This window comes from Rattus norvegicus, chromosome 6 (assembly GCF_036323735.1).
Source record: "Rattus norvegicus strain BN/NHsdMcwi chromosome 6, GRCr8, whole genome shotgun sequence".
Classification (NCBI taxonomy): domain Eukaryota; kingdom Metazoa; phylum Chordata; class Mammalia; order Rodentia; family Muridae; genus Rattus; species Rattus norvegicus.
In genome coordinates, this window is record NC_086024.1 from 72746424 (window position 1) to 72772866 (window position 26443).

At 40.6% G+C, this 26443-nt stretch overlaps 1 long non-coding RNA gene across 2 annotated transcripts in view; it reads left to right on the forward strand.

Moving 5' to 3' along the window:
• Positions 1-26443, forward strand: part of LOC103692628 (uncharacterized) — a 59701-nt gene that overhangs the window by 15175 nt on the left and 18083 nt on the right. For both annotated transcript variants that reach the window (XR_593010.4, XR_010052665.1), the window contains exon 2: positions 1942-2003. This is a non-coding gene — a long non-coding RNA (uncharacterized LOC103692628). The remainder of the gene's footprint in view (positions 1-1941; positions 2004-26443) is intronic.

Below are 26443 nucleotides of genomic sequence, written 5' to 3' on the forward strand. Positions count from 1 at the left end.
GAGTCATATATTTTTTTTCCATGTAGGTGCAAACGTTCTAACATAGGTCATTAGGATTTAGGACAGGAAACACCCTTACCTGCTGTGTCATCTAGCCGGTCCTTGTCATCAAAGATTCTAGTCATTACTCTTACAAGCTTTTTGAGACATGTGCTTTAGAAGTTTTGTAGGTCTCTCAAACCAGTCAAGGAGATAACCAAGATGAACTCTCAAATCCTTCTAAGTGCTATGCTATAGCAAACTACAGTGTTAATAATGAGGTTATGGTTTGTCTTTTTCCATTACAATGTGTGATTTCTTAGGAGTATATAGCTAGAGATAAGGCAACTTGTAGTGTTCTGATTTTGGAAGTGATTTTACAATTTCAAATAGTGTGATGAAGGTGGTAACACAATAACAGAGAGGCAAAGATAGTTCTGAGCAAATGTGAACTTTGCTAGTAATATATAGTCATATTATTAGGGCACTAGAATTACTCGGATTCCTCTTAGAAAAATAATTTGCTCAATTAATTTTCTAATCTATAGCTAATGCTTATAACCTCAGTACTTGGAAAGCTAAGGGAAGAGGATCATTATGAGTTTGAAGCCAACTTTAGCTGTATAGTGACGTTTTTGTCAAAACAGAACAAAAAAAGCAAAGCAAAACAAAACAATAACAACAACAAAAAAAGTCAACCTCCAACAAACCAAGCAATTAGAAGGAAGAATTGGAATGGGAAGAGAAGAAATATTTCTAAACATTTTTGTTTGTTTGTTGTTTGTTTGCTTGTTTGTTTGTTTGTTTTCTATTCAAAGCTAACCAGACATGTGCAAATGCCAACTCTTTATTTCTTTCTGTGAAATTTCTCCATGTCAGAGACCAGGTGAAAAAGAAAAGTACTGGTACTTACTTAGAATGTGAACAAGTCACTGGGAAAGCCCTGTGAATCTTCTCCTATTTTGTTAATCAAGACATTGTTTAGTAAGAGCTATTTGATAGTCAAGTAGACATTTCAATGATATTACTTACATCAAGGAAACTGACTCAGAATGCCTGTATTCCCACACTATAGAAGTGATTAATGGTTTCATATACCTGCTCCATCAGAATTCACTTCTGAGACAAAGTGATATTCATACAGTATCTCTTTACATTTTCACCAAAGTTCTACAGCACAGGAAAAGCAAAGTTCTAACTTCAAGTTTCAGTTGATAGTGATTGTGTTTGGTAGGCATAATTTTGTGTGTGTGTGTGTGTGTGTGTGTGTGTGTGTGTGAACTCTAAGTTTTTCAAGTTTAGAAGTAAAAGAATAGTGAATTATTCAATATTGTACTGGATAGATCATCCTTAGCATAAGAGAAGCAGACAAATAGGATACAAATAGAAAAGGAAGAAGTCAAAGTAACTTTATTGCATATACTAGGAACTAAATGTTTATGTTTATATACAAGAATTAGTTCATCTCTTTGCCTTGGTCTGAGAGCTTCATTCTAAAATGAGCAGTAGTTAAAATAGAGACTCATATTTTGTTTCCCTGCTGAGAGAAAGTGGTATCAATATCACCTTCTCTCAAGGTCTAGGCACCGTGTAGGTAGAGTAATTGGAAAAAACATGCAGGCTGGAGAATGGGGGATGCACTATGAAAGCTGTTTACTGCACAAAACAAAGCATTTGCATGTAAGATCTCACAGCAGCTTTGGACTTTGGACTTCACAAGACCTATACAAGACTGAATCTGTCAACATTTCTCCTTGGATGAAGGAAGGACTCACAAAGTACTCCGCTCTCTTTGTGAATATTAGCAATTAATTACTGCCTGGGTAGGGAGTTACATTTCTTGAGAGGTAAAGTCACAAGGCAGTAAATAGTGACTTATTGAACAACACTGTACACATGTGCATGCTAACAGCAACAATTAATCTCAATGAGAATGTACAATCCTTTTGTTCTATCTTCCAGAATGTTCCTTGAGCCTTTCATGTATGGATTGTTGATGAATCGATTGGAACTGGATACCCATGGTGAGTTATTTTCTACATGTTGACAAGTTCATATATTCACTCTTAAACTAAAATAGAAACACGAACAAATAAACAAACAAAATCTTAAGGACTGAATGAATAGAGAGTACGAATAATTCAATAGGCATTGGACTTGAATATAGGTATGGGGAGCTGAGGAAGCCATGAGCAACTGTATAAAGAATACATGAAGTTCTGAGTGGATATATATTGTTTGACATGTACATATTGACATCAAGAACTAATCCCTCAGTTCTGTAGGCATAGCAAATCATTCCCCTCATGTGGTGAGGGTCAGAAAAAGGGCAAAGCTTTCTTTTGGGCTAAGTGAGGTGTTGATAGTTTGTGCAAATACCAGTGTTTAGGAAGAATTGATCAGTGTGCATAAATACTTCCTCTTCCTCATGAATATAGCCTGAGACTGCTGCCTATAGAGACCTTCTACCCTAATGGGCTAACCCCACCCCCACTCTGTACTGTGCACCATAAACATGCTGGGACTCTGGGTTGTTGCTTCATAGCAGCCAGCCATTCCGTCAGAATGCTCCTGGCTCGCCTGACCGCAACTTTACTACAAATGTTTGTATCTGTCTTTTCCTTATTCCCTGTAACTCCTTAGTCAGGTCCTGAGACCTGAACCCGAACATGGGAAATGTTAAATAGGTACAGCTTTCCTCCTTTTATCAGATGAGAAAATTGAGGCAAAAACTGATCAAGTAGCCTTTATAATGTTAGTCAGAAAATAAAGATAGGAATAAAATAGTAAATTAACCATTTCTTCTTTCTTTTGTTTTACCAAACCACTATCTTTTACTGTTTTCATTATTCATTTTATTTTGGACTGCTATTTTATGCACAATATATTAGATACTATGCATGTTGAATTATATGATATCCTCATAATTTGAAATAATTTGGAACCAGTAAAATGAAAAGGTAAATATATTTTTTGACATATTTTTTCTTTTATTAAAAATAAACGTTTCTTTCCCATACAATATATCCCGATTATGGTTTCCTCTTTCTCTAACTCCTTCCAGTCCGTTCCCAGAACCTGACTTTTTTTTTTTAATTTAGAGAATACTTTATTAGTTTTTGTAATCAAACCCACGTATATAAGACCTTACATATTTAATACAGTGTGTTACCCCTGTACAAATGGAAAAAAACTTAAGTTCAACATTTCTAGACCAATATGGCTGTTAATTTCTGTACAGTGCCAACTCAACACAGTAAACAGGGATACTTTTTTCGAAAGTTGACAGCACAGGTAAAGTTTCAAAAAATTCAAATTATATATCTGTATATATATATTTATATTTATATAAAAAGACCAATAATAGCAGTGTGTTATGCATCAACAGCAGCAACAGCTTTTCCAGGTTCTGCAGTCATCTGAACAAAACTGTAGAGACATCTAGCACACTCCATTAAAAAAAAAAGGTAAAAAAACAAAACCCGAGAAAACAGCACAGTTCTGTTACTCTTGTGGTACCTGGCACCATTTTTTTTTAAAATTAGCTTCTCAATCATCATCTGGAAAGAAAACATTCTGAGCAACATCATTAAAAACAGCTCTGATAAAGCACGGTCACTACTACGTATCATAAAGCAGGTACAAGCTATTTTACATCCACAGAGGTATGATACAGTACTGTCCTACATCTATAATACTAGAGGATACAATTTAAAAGGCATTATTTGAGACTTGATTCTACTTTTCCAGCAGAGGGCCCAAAGGATGGTGTGACACAGCTTTGTAAAGAAACATACTCTAGACAGGATTTCCTTTCACTAGTGGCACACTTCTAAGGATTCATTCTCTCCATGAATGTCAGCTAAAACCGTTATTAAAAAAATGAAATATCCCTAGAACAAAACCGTATAACCACCGGATTCACATGAAGATGACCTAGTGGAGACAAGCTGGACCTCACCTTACCAACAAGCTATCAAATCTGTTATGTTTAAACAGTGAGACCTCCAAGGAAGGAGATGCCAAGTAGTGCTTCAAAGCTTCGGACCACAATCAAACACAGCATCCTTTTCAACAGAAGCAGAAGCTCATCTGAATATGCTCATGGATGCTGATATCAACATTTAATCATCTCCTCACTCATCCAGGAAGAGGGGGAGATCAGTTACTACTGTACTTTATTGTGTTCAACCAAATCACCATGTTACAAAAATAGCAAGCTGCCATAATAAAAAATAAGGCTCCTCTATCCAGCACCAGATAGCATCATTTTACTTTCAAGCCTAGAAATTGCACACTTGTATATAAACCAATGGAAGATGAGGATTGAGAGTTCATCTTGGTGGATTTTTCCTTTGATGAATATGAAGTGTCCTTCCTTATCTTTTTTGATGACTTTTAATTGAAAATTGATTTTATTTGATATTAGAATGGCTACTCCAGCTTGCTTCTTCTGACCATTTGCTTGGAAAGTTGTTTTCCAGTCTTTCACTCTGAGGTAGTGTCTGTCTTTGTCTCTGAGGTGTGTTTCCTGTAGGCAGCAGAATGCAGGGTCCTCATTGCGTATCCAGTTTGTTAATCTATGTCTTTTTATTGGGGAGTTGAGGCCATTGATGTTGAGAGATATTAAGGAATAGTGATTATTGCTTCCCGTTATATTCATATTTGGATGTGAGGTTATGTTTGTGTGCTTTCATTCTCTTTGTTTTGTTGCCAAGACGATTAGTTTCTTGCTTCTTCTAGGGTATAGCTTGCCTCCTTATGTTGGGCTTTACCCTTTATTATCCTTTGTAGTGCTGGATTTGTAGAAAGATATTGTGTAAATTTGGTTTTGTCATGAAATATCTTGGTTTCTCCATCTATGTTAATTGAGAGTTTTGCAGGATACAGTAACCTGGGCTGGCATTTGTGTTCTCTTAGGGTCTGTATGACATCTGTCCAGGATCTTCTGGCCTTCATAGTTTCTGGCGAAAAGTCTGGTGTGATTCTGATAGGTCTGCCTTTATATGTTACTTGACCTTTTTCCCTTACTGCTTTTAATATTCTTTCTTTATTTTGTGCGTTTGGTGTTTTGACTATTATGTGACGGGAGGTGTTTCTTTTCTGGTCCAATCTATTTGGAGTTCTGTAGGCTTCTTGTATGCCTATGGGTGAAAGACCCCCAGAGAGGACCTTTCCCTCAGGAGGAGTCCCAAGCGCCCAATGACCGAGCCGAGTCCACTCGGATGCAATCAGCAAGAGGGTTTATTGGAAAACACAGGTACCTGCGGGCACACAGTCTCTTCAGAGGACTTGCGCACCCAGCAGCTCCAGCATGGGGCTTTTATAGGGATTGGGGAAGCAGAAGCGGGCGTACAGAAGCAGATGCATAGTTACGGGGATTGGTGGATTCAAACGAGGCACATAGACATGTTCACATATGATTGGCTATTTCACATGATGAGGTAATAAGGTATAGCTACACACATTGGCAGGTTTGGGGCATCCTGGATGTCGGGGGCTGGGGGCTTATCTCTTCCTGCCAGGTGGCCTGTGAGTGGTACTCCTGGTCTGTTCTGCATTCCTTTCCTTTTATGGTCTGTTAGTTTTCACGGTGACTCGGCCCTAGGTATCTGGGCGTGCCTGGGCTCGTTCAAGCCTGTTGCAACTCTGAGTTAAGACTCATGGGGTGGGTCTTTCATTTTCCCCCATTTTCTTTTAGACTTGAGTAAAATCCTTTACTCAAATCGAATTCTAAGGAATCTCTTCCTGTTGTCTTACCTTCTGGTATTGTTGGGTGAGAACAAGCGTCTGAATGACTGAGAGTCTGTTCTTTATGAACTGCATCAATCTGTTTAGAATGCAGGGGCCAAAGAGGAAGATTAGGAGGAGGATGATTAAGGGTCCCATCAAGGTGGACACCAGGGTAGCAAACCAAGGGGATCGGTTAAACCACCCCTCGAACCAGCCTTGTTGGGAATCAAACAGCTTCTGTCTCTGGGCCAAGCGTTCTCGGAGCTTAGCCATGTTATCTCTCACTAATCCTGTATGGTCTGCATAGAAACAACATTCTTTCAGTGTAGCACACAGGTTCCTTCTTTAAGGAATATCAGGTCTAATCTTCTCCTATTCTGAAGGACTACCTCTGAGAGGGAGGTTAGGTATTCTTGGAGGTCAGCTAAAAAGTCTTTCACTCTTTTTATATCTGAGTCAATGGCAGTTCTGAATTCTCTATAAACCTTGCATTGCAGGGCAATGGCAGATGTCCTTGTGCTGCCCTTGCAGCACCTAGATAGCCTTAAGTAATTCTCAACTCTTTTTTTTTCTTCTTACTAAGTCTTTAGCATCAGGATTCCAATCTGGACACTATCTAAACCTACACACCAAGGTCATGACTAGCTTTTAGAACTTCTAAACTTATACAGATTGTGATCCCTGAGGCACAGTCCCAAGAAGTGTTAGGAGTACTAACATATGCAATGTTACATCATTTGTAATAGAAATCAAGCCTATCCCCACACCTATCTTGATAAAACCCGGGGCAAACATGAAATTAAGTCTAGGGAGCTTTTTGAAGATCTGAGTTTCCCTCTAGGTCCCAGCTCTCAGCCCCAACAGCTAGTACACGGCTGGTGAGGGTTGAGAGTTGATGGCTGTCAGGGTGGTCAGCAGAACCAGGTACGGTCCTTTCCAGTGAGTATCTGAGTTCGGTGCCATCGTATGTAGCCGAGTCTCCGACCTGGAACTGGTGAGATGTCTCAGGGGTCCCCAGGGCATAGGCTGCTGCCAGCTCTGAGCAGATTTCTTTCTGTATCACCTGTAGGTCTTTTAGCCTGGCACACAAATCATTATTACTATGGCACTATGACATGTTGGTTCAGTAACATCATCTAATACAGTCAGTGGGGCTGAGGCCCCATATAAGATCTCAAAGGGGGTAAGGCTGAATCTGGAAGGGGTATTTCTTGCTCTGAAGAGAGCAAGAGGGAAGGAGTGTCACCCAGTCTGCGCCAGTCTCCATGGTTAATTTGGTCAGGGTCTCTTTTAGAGTTCTATTTATTTACCCTACCTGTCCTGAACTTTGAGGTCTGTAAATACAATGTAATTTCCAATCGACCTCTAAATACTTGGCCACACCCTGGCTTACCTTGGCAACGAAAGTAGGGCCGTTGTCTGACCAGATTACCTTGGGCATTCCAAGAGGAAGATTTCTTCCAGTATCTTCTTGATGATTGCAGAGGCCGTCTCTCGTTTGGTGAGGAAAGCTTCTATCTATTCCTGAAAAAGTATCTACAAGCACTAGGAGATACTTGTGATTATATTTTTCTGGTTTTATCTCAGTGAAGTTCACTTCGACTTTTCACCAAACTCTCTAGGTCTCTTTGCCCTGTTTGCTTGCTAAGCATTCACTTATTGACATACCTTATACTTTCTACTGCCTCTCTGGCTAAAATCTTAAAGTCTATTACATACACTTAACTACTTGGACAAACTTTTTATCTCCTAAATGAGTCCATTTCTGTATTTGGCAAAGTGAGTCTTTTCTTTGTTCTCTGGGGAGTATAGCTTTCCCCTCAAGTGTGCCATTGTCCTTTATCTTTTAAGCAATTTGGGCCTTTTCTAAGTGAGGCCATCCCTTAGTCCAATCCTAGTTCTCAGTGGCTGTCTCTTGCAGGCCTGCAACCAGGATGGGCTCCTGCATAACCATTTTTCGAGCCACTTGATCTGCTTCGTTATTGCCCCATGTCACTGAATCTCTTCCCTCCTGATATCCTGAGCAATGAATAGTACTCACAGTTGTTGGCTTCATCAGGGCATCCAAGAGATGGCAAAGGCATCTGCGGCACTGATGTACTGGGGGGTTGAGGTTCAGCCATCCTAGATGACATTGTGTTGTCCACCATGGCAGCACCCACTTATCTCTGACCTTCATGAAGAGAACTGTTCCCGTCTGTGGACAAGGTAGCCTCGGCTTTCAGCAGGGGTCAATCAGCCAGTCGCAGAGGTCTTTCCTCCACCCATGGGCTTCTGCCAGTGCTTGACACTCGTGCTGTGGTGGCTCCAGGTCGGATTGGGCAGCAAGGTGACCAGATTGCCCCCAACAGGTGGAGAATCTAGTCCATGGCAGCTGACCAGTGGTCCCATCTTTTGGGACACTCTATTCAAAGGCAAACATCAGCCAGTCTATCACAGTTTAAGTCCTGGATTGGGTGATAATTGTTAGTGCCCGGCTGGCAGGAGTGATATGTTCCAAGTAGAACAGCGCTAAGCCATTCATCTCCCAGCATCAGGTACTGGTGCACTGAGACAGGTCTTAAGCTCCGCATACACAGTCTGTAGATATGCATACACATGGCCTCACCCAGCCATTTCAGCCCACGCAAGCCATTTTGGGGAGCAATTTTCTCATGAGCAAGGGATGGGGGCAGTCAGGGATGACTATGAACTAGTGGGTTACCCGGCCCACGCCAAGGTCCACTGTTCTTCGGGCAGTCCATAAGTATTGTTTGTTGCCAGCAGGCCCCTGTACCCAAGGTCTTTGGATACTGGCCCACTGGAGCATAGGAGCACAGAGCATTGGGTCCCTGTATCCACAAAACAACTGGGCGGGCTTCCCTTCTATCTCTGTGCATAGCCAGCACCAAGAGGCTCTCCAGTGTCCCCTCTTGTTCTTTCTGGGGCAGTCCCTGACCCAATGTCCTTTTTCTTCGTATTAGGCACACTGATCTTTAGCCAGGAATTCTCTTCTGTTGCCAGGTACTATCTTCCTAAGTTCCCTAACTACTGTGGCCAGTATATGTTCCTCTCTTGTCTTTTATCTCTCTTTAGCTCTCTAATTTCCTCTTCTTTTTGTCTCTTTTCTTCCCTAGCTTCCTGCTCTTTTTATCCTCTTTCTTCCTGTCTTTCTTTCTTTCTTTCTTTCTTTCTTTCTTTCTTTCTTTCTTTTTTTTTTCAGTCTCTCTGCATCTTCTTCTACAGCTATTAGGTGCTGTCCACTTTTCTGCACAGACCCTGAACCACGCATCAACTTATTTTCTCTGCAACTTACAATAACTCTCTCAGTGACTTAGCTTTACCCTTCAAGTTTCTGTAACTTTCTCTTCATATCCTTTCCTTATCTTAGCCAGATTGGTGGGGCATTTTCCAGCCCCTAGGAGACCCACCCTCGGAGCCTGGGGGCAGACCTGGAGCACTCCCTACCTTCAGGGGCATTGAAGTCAACAGTCAGGAGCCTTCCATCCATGTCTGGAACATTCTTTCTGGCCTCTAGCAGGATTCTGTCTTTCCTCAGTGGTAAAGAAGATCTGTAACAGTTACTAACAAGCATCTCACGTGGGATGGTGAGAAAACAAGAAGGGAATCTAGAGGAGAGAGGTCCACTGAAGAGGACAAATAGCATTTAGTCACACAGCTAAACCAGGAGGCCTTTTTTTGGACAAAAAGGCCACTGTAAATATAAGCACAAGCTTTGTCTATGAAACAGAAAGGCGAGCAGAGAGGCAGCCTAGCTGTTACCGGCTATCTCTCTGGGCTTAGATTTTCCCTTAAGGAGTACCTACCTCCCTTCAGTGTCAGCTTGGTGGCTTTGCCTCTCAAGAGAACCAGCCTCCAAATGACACTAGGCTTCTAGTAACAACTAATAACAAAAGGATGGAGAGATGGTTAGAACCTGGGTGCTAGATACTAAGCAGCTGACAAAAGAATTGTAACCAGTTCACCTGGGGCTTTCAGGACTTTAGTAACAGCCCTTTACCAAACTGTCTCAGTGGGCTATAGGCCCATGGAAAAGAAAACATTAATCCTGACTGGCAAAACAAAGTTCTTCACAGTTGTAGATTCTTTGAAACTATTTTAGGGGCTCTTTTTGTCCCCCAACCTGGGGCATTTTAACCATAGGGGCAGGAACTGGCTGCTGTGGGGATAGGACCAAAGGCACTCTCCATGTTAATGATGATCAGTGAGAAAAGTAATTTAATGTTGGAGACTGACTCCTCCCTTGGAATAAGGACAGCAGATAAGGCAGGCTTCCTTAAAGAACTTCTCTAAATGAGCGCTCTCCTACTGTGAGCAAATGTCAGAAATTCCTTTCCTGTTCTTGTTTTCCTTATAGCCCCACTTAGCTCTCAGCCTTTTTAGATCATTCTTCCTGTAGCATTTCTAACACAGCCTGTCCTTTTTTTATAGCCTGTTAACAGCATTTCTGATCTTTTAGGCAGCTATGCACTAAGTGCCATACCGGCTGAAACTCCGCCTTTAAGATTCCTTACTCCCAAGGAAAATTTAAATCTTTCCCAGTTCATCACAGCTGGCTGCGAGCATAAGCACAGATAAAACACTATATGTTTTTGTTTTGTTTTTCTTTCCTTTTTTCAGAGCTGGGGACCGAACCCAGGGCCTTGCGCTTGCTAGGCAAGAGCTCTACCACTGAGCTAAATCCCCAACCCCCAAAACACTATGTTTTAAAAATTAACTTTGGCTATCAACCAACACACTGCCACTAGAGCGGGGTCTACAAAATTAAGTTTCTTACTCACTAAGCGTTAAGGGGACCAAGTAAAACTCTTCGACGAACAAAGCAAACAGTTTCATGATTTCAAACACAGTCGTCGGTCCAAGATTTTAAACACAGTCGTCAGTCCAAATTCAACACGAAACAAAAGTCAAAAAGACACTAACAGACACAACACGTCCAGAAAACCACAGTCAGGTCACAAAGAAGACAAACAATTCCAACAGTCAAACAAGTAACAAGCAGACGCGCCGCGCAGCTTCGGTACCAAACTGAAACCAAAAATTCAGACGGAGTCAGCGAGGGTCTTGGATCCTCTACTCCAATAAAATTCAGACGGAGTCATCAAGGGTGCGGATCCCTCCGAAAACGGACGGAGGTGCCACGGATCCGGATCTCCCTCTCCTCCAACCACCCTTGGAACGTCTTCCAGGGCTGCGGGGGAGAAGTCCGAGCTCGTCAGCTCCTTCTCTGGCCTGCCCAGATAGTCCCCAGATCTGAGCCTATTGATCGATCGTTCACAGGACAAGACACAACAGACAAGACAAACGCCGGCCGGCTTACCTCCCGGTGGGTGGTCGGTGATCTCTGGGCGGAGGGTCTCCAAACCCCGGGCGAGCCCCCATAATGAAAGACCCCCAGAGAGGACCTTTCCCTCAGGAGGAGTCCCAAGCACCCAATGACCGAGCCGAGTCCACTCGGATGCAATCAGCAAGAGGGTTTATTGGAAAACACAGGTACCTGCGGGCACACAGTCTCTTCTGAGGACTTGCACACCCAGCAGCTGCAGCATGGGGCTTTTATAGGGATTGGGGAAGCAGAAGCAGGCGTACAGAAGCAGATGCATAGTTACGGGGATTGGTGGATTCAAACGAGGCACATAGACATGTTCACATATGATTGGCTATTTCACATGATGAGGTAATAAGGTATAGCTACACACATTGGCAGGTTTGGGGCATCCTGGATGTCGGGGGCTGGGGGCTTATCTCTTCCTGCCAGGTGGCCTGTGAGTGGTACTCCTGGTCTGTTCTGCATTCCTTTCCTTTTATGGTCTGTTAGTTTTCACGGTGACTCGGCCCTAGGTATCTGGGCGTGCCTGGGCTCGTTCAAGCCTGTTGCAACTCTGAGTTAAGACTCATGGGGTGGGTCTTTCATGGGTATCTCTTTTTTTAGGTTAGGGAAGTTTTCTTCTATGATTTTGTTGAAGATATTTACTGGGCCTTTGAGCTGGGAGTCTTCACTCTCTTCTATACCTATTATCCTTAGGTTTGATCTTCTCATTGAGTCCTGGATTTCCTGTATGTTTTGGACCAGTAGCTTTTTCTGCTTTACATTATCTTTGACAGTTGAGTCAATGATTTCTATGGAATCTTCTGCTCCCGAGATTCTCTCTTCCATCTCTTGTATTCTGTTGGTGAAGCTTGTATCTACAGCTCCTTGTCTTTTCTTTTGATTTTCTATGTCCAGGGTTGTTTCCATGTGTTCTTTCTTGATTGCTTCTATTTCCATTTTTATTTTTATTATTTTTTTTTGGGAGGACATACTTACACATTTTTAATGCTGACTCACATAAAAATCTATGTAAATACAAGGGAAATTTTTTACATTTTAATTACACAAAGAAGATCGAAGCCTTAAGTACACTGCTTTTTAAGATCTCACCTTCGTCTTTGGTTTCATTTCATTTATTCTTCCCATTTTTCAGCGTTTGCTACTGAATTATGCTTTTTCCAGGTGCTATTTCAAGCTCATAGAATCTAAACTTACTCTCCAGACCCATTAATGTTAGAACAGCTTTACCTTAGGGAGAGACACTCTTTAAATATTTTTCATATAATAGAATCTCTACATTTTAATGCTATACTTTGCTGGTCATTTTTGGCTCTTTGAATTTTTTTTTTGTCTAAAATATTTTTTTTTATTAACTTGAGTATTTCTTATATACATTTCGAGTGTTATTCCCTTTCCCGGTTTCCGGGCAAACATCCCCCTCCCCCCTCCCCTTCCTTATGGGTGTTCCCTTCCCAACCCTCCCCCCATTGCCGCCCTCCCCCCATAGACTAGTTCACTGGGGGTTCAGTCTTAGCAGGACCCAGGGCTTCCCCTTCCACTGGTGCTCTTACTAGGATATTCATTGCTACCTATGGGGTCAGAGTCCAGGGTCAGTCCATGTATAGTCTTTAGGTAGTGGCTTAGTCCCTGGAAGCTCTGGTTGCTTGGCATTGTTGTACTTTTGGGGTCTCGAGCCCCTTCAAGCTCTTCCAGTTCTTTCTCTGATTCCTTCAATAGGGGACCTATTCTCAGTTCAGTGGTTTGCTGCTGGCATTCGCCACAATATTTGCTGTATTCTGGCTGTGTCTCTCAGGAGCGATCTACATCCGGCTCCTGTCGGTCTGCACTTCTTTGCTTCATCCATCTTGTCTAATTGGGTGGCTGTATATGTATGGGCCACATGTGGGGCAGGCTCTGAATGGGTGTTCCTTCAGTCTCTGTTTTAATCTTTGCCTCTCCCTTCCCTGCCAAGGGTATTCTTTTTCCTCATTTAAAGAAGGAGTGAAGCAATCACATTTTGATCATCTGTCTTGAGTTTCGTTTGTTCTAGGGATCTAGGGTAATTCAAGCATTTGGGCTAATAGCCACTTATCAATGAGTGCATACCATGTATGTCTTTCTGTGATTGGGTTAGCTCACTCAGGATGATATTTTCCAGTTCCAACCATTTGCCTACGAATTTCATAAACTCGTTGTTTTTGATAGCTGAGTAATATTCCATTGTGTAGATGTACCACATTTTCTGTATCCATTCCTCTGTTGAAGGGCATCTGGGTTCTTTCCAGTTTCTGGCTATTATAAATAAGGCTGCGATGAACATAGTGGAGCACGTGTCTCTTTTATATGTTGAGGCATCTTTTGGGTATATGCCCAAGAGAGGTATAGCTGGATCCTCAGGCAGTTCAATGTCCAATTTTCTGAGGAACCTCCAGACTGATTTCCAGAATGGTTTTACCAGTCTGCAATCCCACCAACAATGGAGGAGTGTTCCTCTTTCTCCACATCCTCGCCAGCATCTGCTGTCACCTGAGTTTTTGATCTTAGCCAATCGCACTGGTGTGAGGTGAAATCTCAGGGTTGTTTTGATTTGCATTTCCCTTATGACTAAAGATGTTGAACATTTCTTTAGGTGTTTCTCAGCCATTCGGCATTCCTCAGCTGTGAATTCTTTGTTTAGCTCTGAACCCCATTTTTTAATAGGGTTATTTGTTTCCCTGCGGTCTAACTTCTTGAGTTCTTTGTATATTTTGGATATAAGGCCTCTATCTGTTGTAGGATTGGTAAAGATCTTTTCCCAATCTGTTGGTTGCCGTTTTGTCCTAACCACAGTGTCCTTTGCCTTACAGAAGCTTTGCAGTTTTATGAGATCCCATTTGTCGATTCTTGATCTTAGAGCGTAAGCCATTGGTGTTTTGTTCAGGAAATTTTTTCCAGTGCCCATGTGTTCCAGATGCTTCCCTAGTTTTTCTTCTATTAGTTTGAGTGTGTCTGGTTTGATGTGGAGGTCCTTGATCCACTTGGACTTAAGCTTTGTACAGGGTGATAGGCATGGATCGATCTGCATTCTTCTACATGTTGACCTCCAGGTGATCCAGCACCATTTGCTGAAAATTCTATCTTTTTTCCATTGGATGGTTTTGGCTCCTTTGTCAAAAATCAAGTGACCATAGGTGTGTGGGTTCATTTCTGGGTCTTCAATTCTATTCCATTGGTCTATCTGTCTGTCTCTGTACCAATACCATGCAGTTTTTATCACTATTGCTCTGTAATACTGCTTGAGTTCAGGGATAGTGATTCCCCCTGAAGTCCTTTTATTGTTGAGGATAGCTTTAGCTATCCTGGGTTTTTTGTTATTCCAGATGAATTTGCAAATTGTTCTGTCTAACTCTTTGAAGAATTGGATTGGTATTTTGATGGGGATTGCATTGAATCTGTAGATAGCTTTTGGTAAAATGGCATTTTTACTATATTAATCCTGCCAATCCATGAGCATGGGAGATCTTTCCATCTTCTGAGGTCTTCTTCAATTTCTTTCCTCAGTGTCTTGAAGTTCTTATTGTACAGATCTTTTACTTGCTTGGTTAAAGTCACACCGAGGTACTTTATATTATTTGGGTCTATTATGAAGGGTGTCGTTTCCCTAATTTCTTTCTCGGCTTGTTTCTCTTTTGTATAGAGGAAGGCAACTGATTTATTTGAGTTAATTTTATACCCAGCCACTTTGCTGAAGTTGTTTATCAGCTTTAGTAGTTCTCTGGTGGAACTTTTAGGATCACTTAAATATACTATCATGTCATCTGCAAATAGTGATATTTTGACCTCTTCTTTTCCAATCTGTATCCCTTTGATCTCCTTTTGTTGTCTGATTGCTCTGGCTAGAACTTCAAGAACTATATTGAATAAGTAGGGAGAGAGTGGGCAGCCTTGTCTAGTCCCTGATTTTAGTGGGATTGCTTCAAGTTTCTCTCCATTTAGTTTAATGTTAGCTACTGGTTTGCTGTATATGGCTTTTACTATGTTTAGGTATGGGCCTTGAATTCCTACTCTTTCCAGGACTTTTATCATGAAGGGGTGTTGAATTTTGTCAAATGCTTTCTCAGCATCTAATGAAATGATCATGTGGTTCTGTTCTTTCAGTTTGTTTATATAATGGATCACGTTCATGGTTTTCCGTATATTAAACCATCCCCGCATTCCTGGGATGAAGCCTACTTGATCATGGTGGATGATTGTTTTGATGTGCTCTTGAATTCGGTTTGCCAGAATTTTATTGAGTATTTTTGCGTCGATATTCATAAGGGAAATTGGTCTGAAGTTCTCTTTCTTTGTTGTGTCTTTGTGTGGTTTAGGTATAAGAGTAATTGTGGCTTCTTAGAAGGAATTCGGTAGTGCTCCATCTGTTTCAATTTTGTGGAATAGTTTGGATAATATTGGTATGAGGTCTTCTATGAAGGTTTGATAGAATTCTGCACTAAACCCGTCTGGACCTGGGCTCTTTTTGGTTGGGAGACCTTTAATGACTGCTTCTATTACCTTAGGAGTTATGGGGTTGTTTAACTGGTTTATCTGTTCCTGATTTAACTTCGATACCTGGTATCTGTCTAGGAAATTGTCCATTTCCTGAAGATTTTCAAATTTTGTTGAATATAGGTTTTTATAGTAAGATCTGATGATTTTTTGAATTTCCTCCGAATCTGTAGTTATGTCTCCCTTTTCATTTCTGATTTTGTTAATTTGGACACACTCTCTGTGTCCTCTCGTTAGTCTGGCTAAGGGTTTATCTATCTTGTTGATTTTCTCAAAGAACCAACTTTTGGTTCTGTTGATTCTTTCTATGGCCCTTTTTGTTTCTACTTGGTTGATTTCAGCTCTGAGTTTGATTATTTCCTGCCTTCTACTCCTCCTGGGTGTATTTGCTTCTTTTTGTTCTAGAGCTTTTAGGTGTGCTGTCAAGCTGCTGACATATGCTCTTTCCTGTTTCTTTCTGCAGGCACTCAGCGCTATGAGTTTTCCTCTTAGCACAGCTTTCATTGTGTCCCATAAGTTTGAGTATGTTGTATCTTCATTTTCATTAAATTCTAAAAAGTTTTTAATTTCTTTCTTTATTTCTTCCTTGACCAGGTTATCATTGAGTAGAGCATTGTTCAATTTCCACGTATATGTGGGCATTCTTCCCTTATTGTTATTGAAGACCAGTTTTAGGCCGTGGTGGTCTGATAGCACGCATGGGATTATTTCTATCTTTCTGTACCTGTTGAGGCCCGTTTTTTGACCAATTATATGGTCAATTTTGGAGAAAGTACCATGAGGAGCTGAGAAGAAGGTATATCCTTTTGCTTTAGGATAGAATGTTCTATAAATATCCGTTAAGTCCATTTGGCTCATGACTTCTCTTAGTCTGTCTACATCACTGTTTAATTTCTGTTTCCATGATCTGTCCATTGATGAGAGTGGGGTGTTGAAATCTCCCACTATTATTGTGTGAGGTGCAATGTGTGTTTTGAGCTTTAGTAAGGTTTCTTTTACGTATGTAGGTGCCCTTGTATTTGGGGCATAGATATTTAGGATTGAGAGTTCATCTTGGTTGATTTTTCCTTTGATGAATATGAAGTGTCCTTCCTTATCTTTTTTGATGACTTTTAGTTGGAAATTGATTTTATTTGATATTAGAATGGCTACTCCAGCTTGCTTCTTCTGACCATTTGCTTGGAAAGTTGTTTTCCAGCCTTTCACTCTGAGGTAGTGTCTGTCTTTGTCTCTGAGGTGTGTTTCCTGTACGCAGCAGAAAGCAGGGTCCTCGTTGCGTATCCAGTTTGTTAATCTATGTCTTTTTATTGGGGAGTTGAGGCCATTGATATTGAGAGATATTAAGGAATAGTGATTATTGCTTCCCGTTATATTCATATTTGGATGTGAGGTTATGTTTGTGTGCTTTCATTCTCTTTGTTTTGTTGCCAAGACGATTAGTTTCTTGCTTCTTCTAGGGTATAGCTTGCCTCCTTATGTTGGGATTTACCATTTATTATCCTTTGTAGTGCTGGATTTGTAGAAAGATATTGTGTAAATTTGGTTTTGTCATGGAATATCTTGGTTTCTCCATCAATGTTAATTGAGAGATTTGCTGGATACAGTAACCTGGGCTGGCATTTGTGTTCTCTTAGGGTCTGTATAACATCAGTCCAGGATCTTCTGGCCTTCATAGTTTCTGGCGAGAAGTCTGGTGTGATTCTGATAGGTCTCCCTTTATATGTTACTTGACCTTTTTCCCTTACTGCTTTTAATATTCTTTCTTTATTTTGTGCGTTTGGTGTTTTGACAATTATGTGACGGGAGGTGTTTCTTTTCTGGTCCAATCTATTTGGAGTTCTATAGGCTTCTTGTATGTCTATGGGTATCTCTTTTTTTAGGTTAGGGACGTTTTCTTCTACGATTTTGTTGAAGATATTTACTGGTCCTTTGAGCTGGGAGTCTTCACTCTCTTCTATACCTATTATCCTTAGGTTTGATCTTCTCATTGAGTCCTGGATTTCCTGTATGTTTTGGACCAGTAGCTTTTTCTGCTTTACATTATCTTTGACAGTTGAGTCAATGATTTCTATGGAATCTTCTGCTCCTGAGATTCTCTCTTCCATCTCTTGTATTCTGTTGGTGAAGCTTGTATCTACAGCTCATTGTCTCTTCTTTTGGTTTTCTATATCCAGGGTTGTTTCCATGTGTTCTTTCTTGATTGCTTCTATTTCCATTTTTAATTCCTTCAACTGTTTGATTGTGTTTTCCTGGAATTCTTTCAGGGATTTTTGCGATTCCTCTCTGTAGGCTTTTACTTGTTTATTAATGTTTTCCTGTGCTTCCCTAAGTGTGTTCATGTCTTTCTTGAAGTCCTCCAGCATCATGATCAAATATGATTTTGAAACTAGATCTTGCTTTTCTGGTGTGTTTGGATATTCCATGTTTGTTTTGGTGGGAGAATTGGGCTCCGATGATGGCATGTAGTCTTGGTTTCTGTTGCTTGGGTTCCTGCGCTTGCCTCTCGCCATCAGATTATCTCTAGTGTCACTTTGTTCTGCTATTTCTGACAGTGGCTAGACTGTCCTATAAGCCTGTGTGTCAGGAGTGCTGTAGACCTGTTTTCCTCTCTTTCAGTCAGTTATGGGGACAGAGTGTTCTGCTTTCGGGTGTGTAGTTTTTCCTCTCTACAGGTCTTCAGCTGTTCCTGTGGGCCTGTGTCTTGAGTTCACCAGGCAGCTTTCTAGCAGCAGAAAATTTGGTCTTACCTGTGGTCCCGAGGCTCAGGTTCGCTCGTGGGGTGCTGCCCAGGGGCTCTCTGCAGCGGCAGCAACCAGGAAGACCTGTGCCGCCCCTTCCGGGAGCTTCAGTGCACCAGGGTTCCAGATGGTCTTTGGCTTTTTCCTCTGGCGTCCGAGATGTGTGTGCAGGGAGCAGTCTCTTCTGGTTTCCCAGGCTTGTCTGCCTCTCTGAAGGTTTAGCTCTCCCTCCCACGGGATTTGGGTGCAGAGAACTGTTTATCCGGTCTGTTTCTTTCAGGTTCCGGGGGTGTCTCTGGCAGGGGTCCTGCCGCTCCTGGGCCCTCCCCCACGTGAGCCCAGAGGCCTTATACAGTTTCCTCTTGGGCCAGGGATGTGGGCAGGGGTGAGCAGTGTTGGTGGTCTCTTCTGCTCTGCAGCCTCAGGAGTGCCCACCTGACCAGGCGGTTGGGTCTCTCTCTCACCGGGTCTGGGAGCAGAGAGCTGCTGCGGGCCGGGTATTTCCATTTTTAATTCCTTCAACTGTTTGATTGTGTTTTCCTGGAATTCTTTCAGGGATTTTTGCGATTCCTCTCTGTAGGCTTCTACTTGTTCTCTAAGGGAGTTCTTTATGTCTTTCTTGAAGTCCTCCAGCATCATGATCAAATATGATTTTGAAACTAGATCTTGCTTTTCTGGTGTGTTTGGATATTCCGTGTTTGCTTTGGTGGGAGAATTGGGCTCCGATGATGCCATGTAGTCTTGGTTTCTGTTGCTTGGGTTCCTGCGCTTGCCTTCGCCATCAGATTATCTCTAGTGTTACTTTGTTCTGCTATTTCTGACCGTGGCTAGACTGTCCTATAAGCCTGTGTGTCAGGAGTGCTGTAGACCTGTTTTCCTGTTTTCTTTCAGCCAGTTATGGGGACAGAGTGTTCTGCTTTCGGGCGTGTAGTTTTTCCTCTCTACAGGTCTTCAGCTGTTCCTGTGGGCCTGTGTCTTGAGTTCACCAGGCAGGTTTCTTGCAGGGGAAAAGTTGGTCCTACCTGTGGTTCCAAGGCTCAAGTTTGCTCGTGGGGCACTGCCTAAGTCCTCTCCGCCCCAGCAGCAACTGGGAAGATCTGCGCCGCTCTTTCCGGGAGCCTCCATGCACCAGGGTTCCAGATGACGTTTGGTGTTTTCCTCTGGCGTCTGGATTTGCACAGAGTGCAGTCTCTTCTGGTTTCCCAGGCGTGTCTGCCTCTCTGAAGGTTTAGCTCTCCCTCCCACGGGATTTGGGTGCAGAGAACTGTTTATCCGGTCTGTTTCCTTCAGGTTCCGGCGGTGTCTCAGGCACAGGGATCCTGTCGCTCCTGGGCCCTCCCCTACGGGAACCCAGAGGCCTTATACAGTTGCCTCTTGGGCCAGGGATGTGGGCAGGGGTGGGCAGTGTTGGTGGTCTCCTCCGCTCTGCAGCCTCAGGAGTGCCCACCTGATCAGGCGGTGAGGTCTCTCTCCCACGGGGTTTGGGAGCAGAGAGCTGCTGCGGGCCAGGATCCGCGGGTGTGGGACTTCCGGTAAAAACCGGTAAATATATTTAAAACAAAAAATAATTCTTCGAATTAACAAATGAGAAAACAATCTGATGGGTACGTCACTGGAAAAATGTGGACAAAATGTGTGAAATTAGGCTCTATTTTGCTATAAAATAGGAAAACTATGTTTATTAACATTGTTTATAGTGATTCTTAGATTAAAAATGAATCTGTGATACTAGGAATAGGCATTTAGGTATAATCAAACAATCGGAGAAATAACGTGCCACAAATTTAATTGGAAGTTTTAAACTTCAGAGATCACAAATTCTTGCAGCCATATTTACTAACTCATTAATTCCTAAGTAGTTTCACTGTATCTAAAGTAATTCTCTTGTTTTATTTTTTTCTGACAATGCTGAGATGGACCCATGGCCTTACACCTGCTTCAAAGAGCTCTCACATTGTCATACACAGCCGGTGCTGAAACAATTCTCCCCAAATGTCACAGGAGTCATCTAGGGCTTTTCTTAAAGCCCTAACAGGTCTACCTCCAAAGCTTTATCCTTTGTCAGAGGCTTCAAAATTTATGTTGTCAAGCAACTATCAAAACTCACTTTTACTATATTCCTATTTATAATATAATCTATGTTTTATACTGTGACAACTTTTTACTACTCTTAAAATAATTTGTTGAAACTTTTGAAAGATTAGACAGTTAAGTAAAAGCTGGTCCGTGTGAGCATTGAGCAGATAATTTTACTTGGGGAAGGTTGTTTGATTGGAAATTAATTTTATAAGTGACTGATTCATTTAATAAGGTTTTAATGCTATGGTAAATTTCGGACACCAATATAAGCAATATAGTTAAACATATTAAAATAATTCTTAAATTTGATTTTGCTAACATATTCAGAATTCTTTCCAAATGTTAATTATTTACAAAATTCTACCATATGGGTAGAAGCTATTGCCATCAAGGATTTTTGCAAAAATAAAAAAAAGACTAAAATTTCTGTAATGTTTCATTAGTAGCAGAATTATAAAAGTCTAATCTCTAGGGTGTAAGATTTAATTTACTGATTCAGAGTTTTCTACTCTAAAACCCACAGGGGTATACTATATTCAAATCATTCTCCATTGATATTTTGCTCAATATATTATTTAAAATGTAAGATCTTACTAAGAGCCATGGTACAATAAGGTGGGAAATTTGTCTTTACCTTGATCTTGTTTTTCCTTTTTCTACAACTCTCTTCCTTTCACCCTTTTTTTCTTTCCTATCCTCTCCCCTTTACCTTCTTCCTCTTCCCTTCCTTCACCACACTGTTTTCCCTTGTTTTCTGGGTCTTAGAAGTAGAACTCATGACAATCATGCCCAAGCTAAACACCTGCACTACTACTGAATTAAATATCCAGGCTGACCTTGGTAAAATTTGACATTACTGTCTTGGAGACATGAGGCAAATGTCATTTAGTCTTGAAACATTGAGGCTGTCCCTTGGGACAGACCTAAAGTGATAGATAATACACTGGAAGCCGGCTCCTTTTTAGTTCAATCTATGATAAATGCACAAACCCCCAAAGCCAATGTCTGCTCATACCAGGGCTTTTCAATCACTAAATTCATTTTAGTGTCCATTTCTTCCTACCTGTTGCTCAGCTTTCTTTCTCCTGTTCCCCTTCTTTATCATCCCCCCATTTGATTGTCCCTCTTTCCTTTGCACTTTCTAAAATAATCGTTTTTTCTCTTTCTCATTCATCCATGTATAATCTACTCTTTTACAGAGTTGCTCCAGACACAGCCTTTCATTGTTTAATTCTTGATCTTTCTCAGCAAGTAATGAAATCCCATTAAACTTTATTCAATGTTTTCATTATATACAACAGAACACCAAAGGACAAGGCAGACAGTTTAGTCAGTAAGCAGCTTGTTTGTAAGCAGGGAAATCTGAGAGAGAATTCATGGATCTCATGTTTAAAACAAAAGAAAGCCAACCAATCAAGAAAAACAGAAAAACAGAAACAAACAAAAAGCAAAAGAAAAAAGACAGGAAAAGCCAAAAACCTTAGCACGGTCTTTGAGTTGATAAAGACGCTGCTGTAGGTACAAAGACAGGCAAATATCCTGAGCTCGTTGGCCAGGCAGTCTAGTCCATAGGTGAGCTCCAGATTCAGAGAAAGTGACCATTGTCATAAAAAATAACCATCATAAAAAACAGTAAGGAGGACAACAATGAAGAGTGATATGCTGTACTGATCTTTGGTACACACACACACACACACACACACACACACACACACACACACATATATATACAGAGAAAGAGAGAGAGGGACAGAGAGACAGAGACAGAGAGACAGAAACAGAGAGACTACGGGTACACACATGAACCTACATAAGCTGTAAGGAAAGATTTCTTGATAAATGAAGAAAAGAGAGAAAAATATAGTAATCACAGTCTAAGAAATAGTAGTATGAAGTTACTCAATAATATCAGGAATTATGGTACATCAGGACAAAAAGTTTGAGACCTGGGTGTAGGCTATTCCTTAACTTATTAGGAAGTGGCCCTAGCTGATTTAATGCTTGGCACACAGGGAAATCAATCACTGCTGCAAATTTCTTTCTCTGTACATGCATACGGGACTGTACCCTATCATTTAGGAGGGACACTGGGAATAAAGCCACATGAGCAAGGCAAGAATCTTTCAGTTCTCAAGGCAATCATACTGAGAGTCATAAATCACAAAGAACTTTTCTCTGGAAGAAATGATGGCCGTAACACATACTCTTTAGAAATTGGCTTTTCTCTGCTTAGCTGGGCCAGCAGCGCAGGACTGCACACGACAATAAAGTCCGGGAAGCAAAAAATAATCATTAAACACAATAGAACACTCAGTAGCTGCTTTAACTGTTGCCTACCTTATTCTCAGATGCCATTTGAAATCTTCCCACAACCGAGCCAGCAGATGCTCTTAGTTTTTATTATCCTTTTCAAAACCATGTGACAGTCTTCCCTGTACAAGATGTCCAGGAGTTTCTATATCTAATGGTGTCCTTATTGCTCACCAATCTCTTTCAATCCATATGATTCACTTTATGCCGAAAAGTGTGGATTCATTCTTCTGTGCTTTTCTCGATATACCAAAGTATTCAATACCGCACAGTAAATTGTACTGCTCTGTATCGTAGTAAGAACACGTTCTTCCCCAACCTTTCCCACTAGTCTGCTCTAGGTGCTCCATGTACTTATTAGTCACTTCTGTCAGTCTGCTTTTATTCCCAACTCCATTTATCTACAACAAAAATTAATATATACCTCAATAAAAATGTCAAGACACAAACAGGAAATGTACAAAATAAAAATGACAAATGACTAACAAGCCTAAAACGTTCAAAATTACTAGCTATCAAAGATATTCAGATCAAAACAAAAGGGCATACTATTTAAACCTATCAATGTGTCAAAGACTATTTTTAAAAGAAAATTATATTAAAAAGTATTAGTGGGAGTGCATGGACTTGGTCACTCTCTGATGCTGTTGACAGAAAATTTATATTAGCCAAAGTTTTCTGAACAGAAATTTATAGTATTTAATAAAACAATACAGTAAATACCATGTGATTCCATATCTCTATGTCTCATTAATGTGAAGCATAATATAAATATAAACTAAAAAATATAAATGTAAAAAAAGGAAAGTATGGATTGGTTAAAAATAATGTAGGGGCCTGAGGCGGGGGTGTAGCTGAGTGATGGAAAGCTTGCAGGCTTAAGTATATTTCAGTTGTGACAATCATCACACTTCTGCCTACTAAAGTGTTCACCAATATCTTTAGCCACAGAGATGTTTGTCATGATGGTTATTTCTCTGCTGGCTCTTGACACAGAAGTCTCAAAGCTCAGAATTTGTCTCCACATTTGATTTTCAGTGACTTTATAAGACAAAATCTAACCCTCAAAACTTCCTATGTTTGGGATCAGTCATTAAAAACACTTTGTGCTTTTCCTGAGAACTATTCATTGTATTCAAATGGTGGCTCACAACTATCTGTTAACACCAAGTCCAGGGGACTCAATATCTTCTTATGATGTCAGTAGGCACCAGATATGCACATGGTACACAAGCCTACGTACACGAAAAACATGCATACACATAAAATAATAAAAAATAAAAAACATTAAAAATAGTTAGAAGAGTCTGAGCTAGGGAAATGACTAAGTGGTTTATAAGCACTGACAGATCATCCAGAGCTCCTGAGTTCAATTCCCAGCAACCATATGGTAACTTGCAACCATCTATAATGGGACTACTATATATTCTTTGAAAAGTTAAAAGAAAAGCCAGGAATGCAAATCTTTGATCCAACACTGAGATATAAAGGCAGCTAGATCTCTGTGAGTTCAAGTCCAGCCTGCTCTACATAGCAAGTTCTGGCCCACAAGAAAGCTTGTCCGGAAAAAAAATGGTAGAATAAGGGACCAGTTATTAAGTGCACTGGCTGCTCTAGCACAGAAGCCAAGTTGGTTATCCATCATCTACATAGTAGTTTGCAAACAGCTTTTTTGCTTCAGTTTCAGTGATCTTCTGACTACTGTAGGCATCAAACACACATGTGATAAAATACACACATGCAAGGAAAACACTCATACACATAAAAGAAATAAATCTTTAAAATAGTTAAATGAGTAACAAACTCAGTAACTTAAAAATATCTTCCCAAACAAATTATTTTTCATTCTGTCCCAAATTGACTTCCATTTTTATATTCTGCATCATTTGATTTCTTTTTCTTGCAAGTATCATCCTTCCTCTCTATTCACATACATTACCTCCTTCTCTAGCAATGAGAAAATTTGGTAGTCAATGGCACAATGCCTTAGAGCACATGAATTTATTCATATGTTAATTAAATTGTTGTTAAGTTTTACTGTAATATTTATAGTCTTATACTTTGTCCAAAATGTTTCCATGTGAGATATAAAATAAACAACTGGCTGTAAATAGTTTTAGCAAAAGATCCTTCCTAAGTTGGTCATCTTTAACTGATGTGAGAAGAATGAGTAATCTATTTTGTTTTATTTAATAATATTTATTGTAAAATAAGGGAATAATGGTGAATATAATGAGTTTGAATTCCACTGAAAAATATATTGATTTGTATTGTAAAGAACTGCATTCATTAGTCTTCCCTTAGGTCCTAAGAGAGAATGTGCATATTTATTTCAGAAGGGAAAACAACATTGTCCCTGAAGGGGAATGGAGGGGGAGAACTGGGTAGGAGAAGAGGTGAGGAGGGGAATAGAAATGGTAATCTGGTGTGAGAAGGGCTGAGAGTGGGAATGGAAGTCAGTGGGGTGGGGCAAGAGTGGTGCACTAAGTGGGGCATTAAGTGCACTGGCACCACCACATTTGTACCAAGGGTACAGCTTGGACTACATGTAGGTCATTTAACTAGTAGAGTAATGCCTTAGTCTCTGCCATTGGATCTCCTTCCCCACTATCTGGAAGGCCTGGCTCAGCCTCAGTGGGAGAAGATGTGCTTAATCCTCCTGAGACTAAATGTTCTAGGTTGGGGTGATACCCAAGGGTTGTCTCAAGAGAAAGAGAGCATGTGGGGTGGGGAATTTGTAAGGGTGGGACAGGGAAGAGAAGGAGTGGGGGGGCTGTAATTGGGATGTGAAATGAATAAAAACAAATTAATTAATTAAAAAGAATTTCATTAGTCATTTCTTAAATCAACTAGCAAATATTCTAACTAAAAAATTTACTTTGTACATCTTTTGAATATTTTCCTGAATCTGCAGGACTTTGAAAATGATCACTGTTACTTTTAATCAGGACTCTTCCTCTTGTAATTCTGAACTCTGAGGTGTAAAGCACAACATCACGTTCCCACAGGACAAAGGGGCATACTCCTGGGATTGCTCGTTGCAGAGTGAACACCCTAGGAGAGATCACATGCTTTCTGTTGATAAATCATATTAGTGGCCTATGTCTTGCTTTTAAAGGCCTATATAATAAATTCAATACCTTACTTTGTCTCTGAAACACACTCTTTTTAACACTAAATTTCTTTAGTTATCTATCATCTTTTAAATTGAAACACTGAAAACTTTCCTCTTTTTCTTTAATAACTTATCAGAGATTTGTGTGTTTTAAGATTTTTCTGAACATAGGGGTTAAACATGGGAAATCTTCAGAACAACATTCCCACATGTTAGGAGCGTTTCACTCTGCAAAGAAAGGCATCTGTTTATATGATGTAACTATACCTCTAAGGGAAGCCTAGAGCCCTGTTTATGACATGGTACCAAATTTAAAGTGTGTGAGTAAATTGTAGTTAGACAATAAGAAATTGAACACAGTTAAGTGGCTCTCTTATCCCTGACTCTGTTTTTTTGTTGTTTCGGTGAGGGCTTTCATTAAAGTCACCAAAGGTTAGCTTCCTCAGTTGAAGCAGTGGTACAGTTACTCCCCCTTGCCATTATAAAGACAGACTGAAAAGAACACACCCTTCAATCTGTTTGTGGTAGAGAATTTTCAAAGCATAAACATTGAATTCCTCCCCTTACTCGAAGATGGAAGGTCATTACAGGGCACTAGGGCAGATAGGAATTACAGTCAGTTGAGACACCGAACTTTCTAAATGGCCTAAT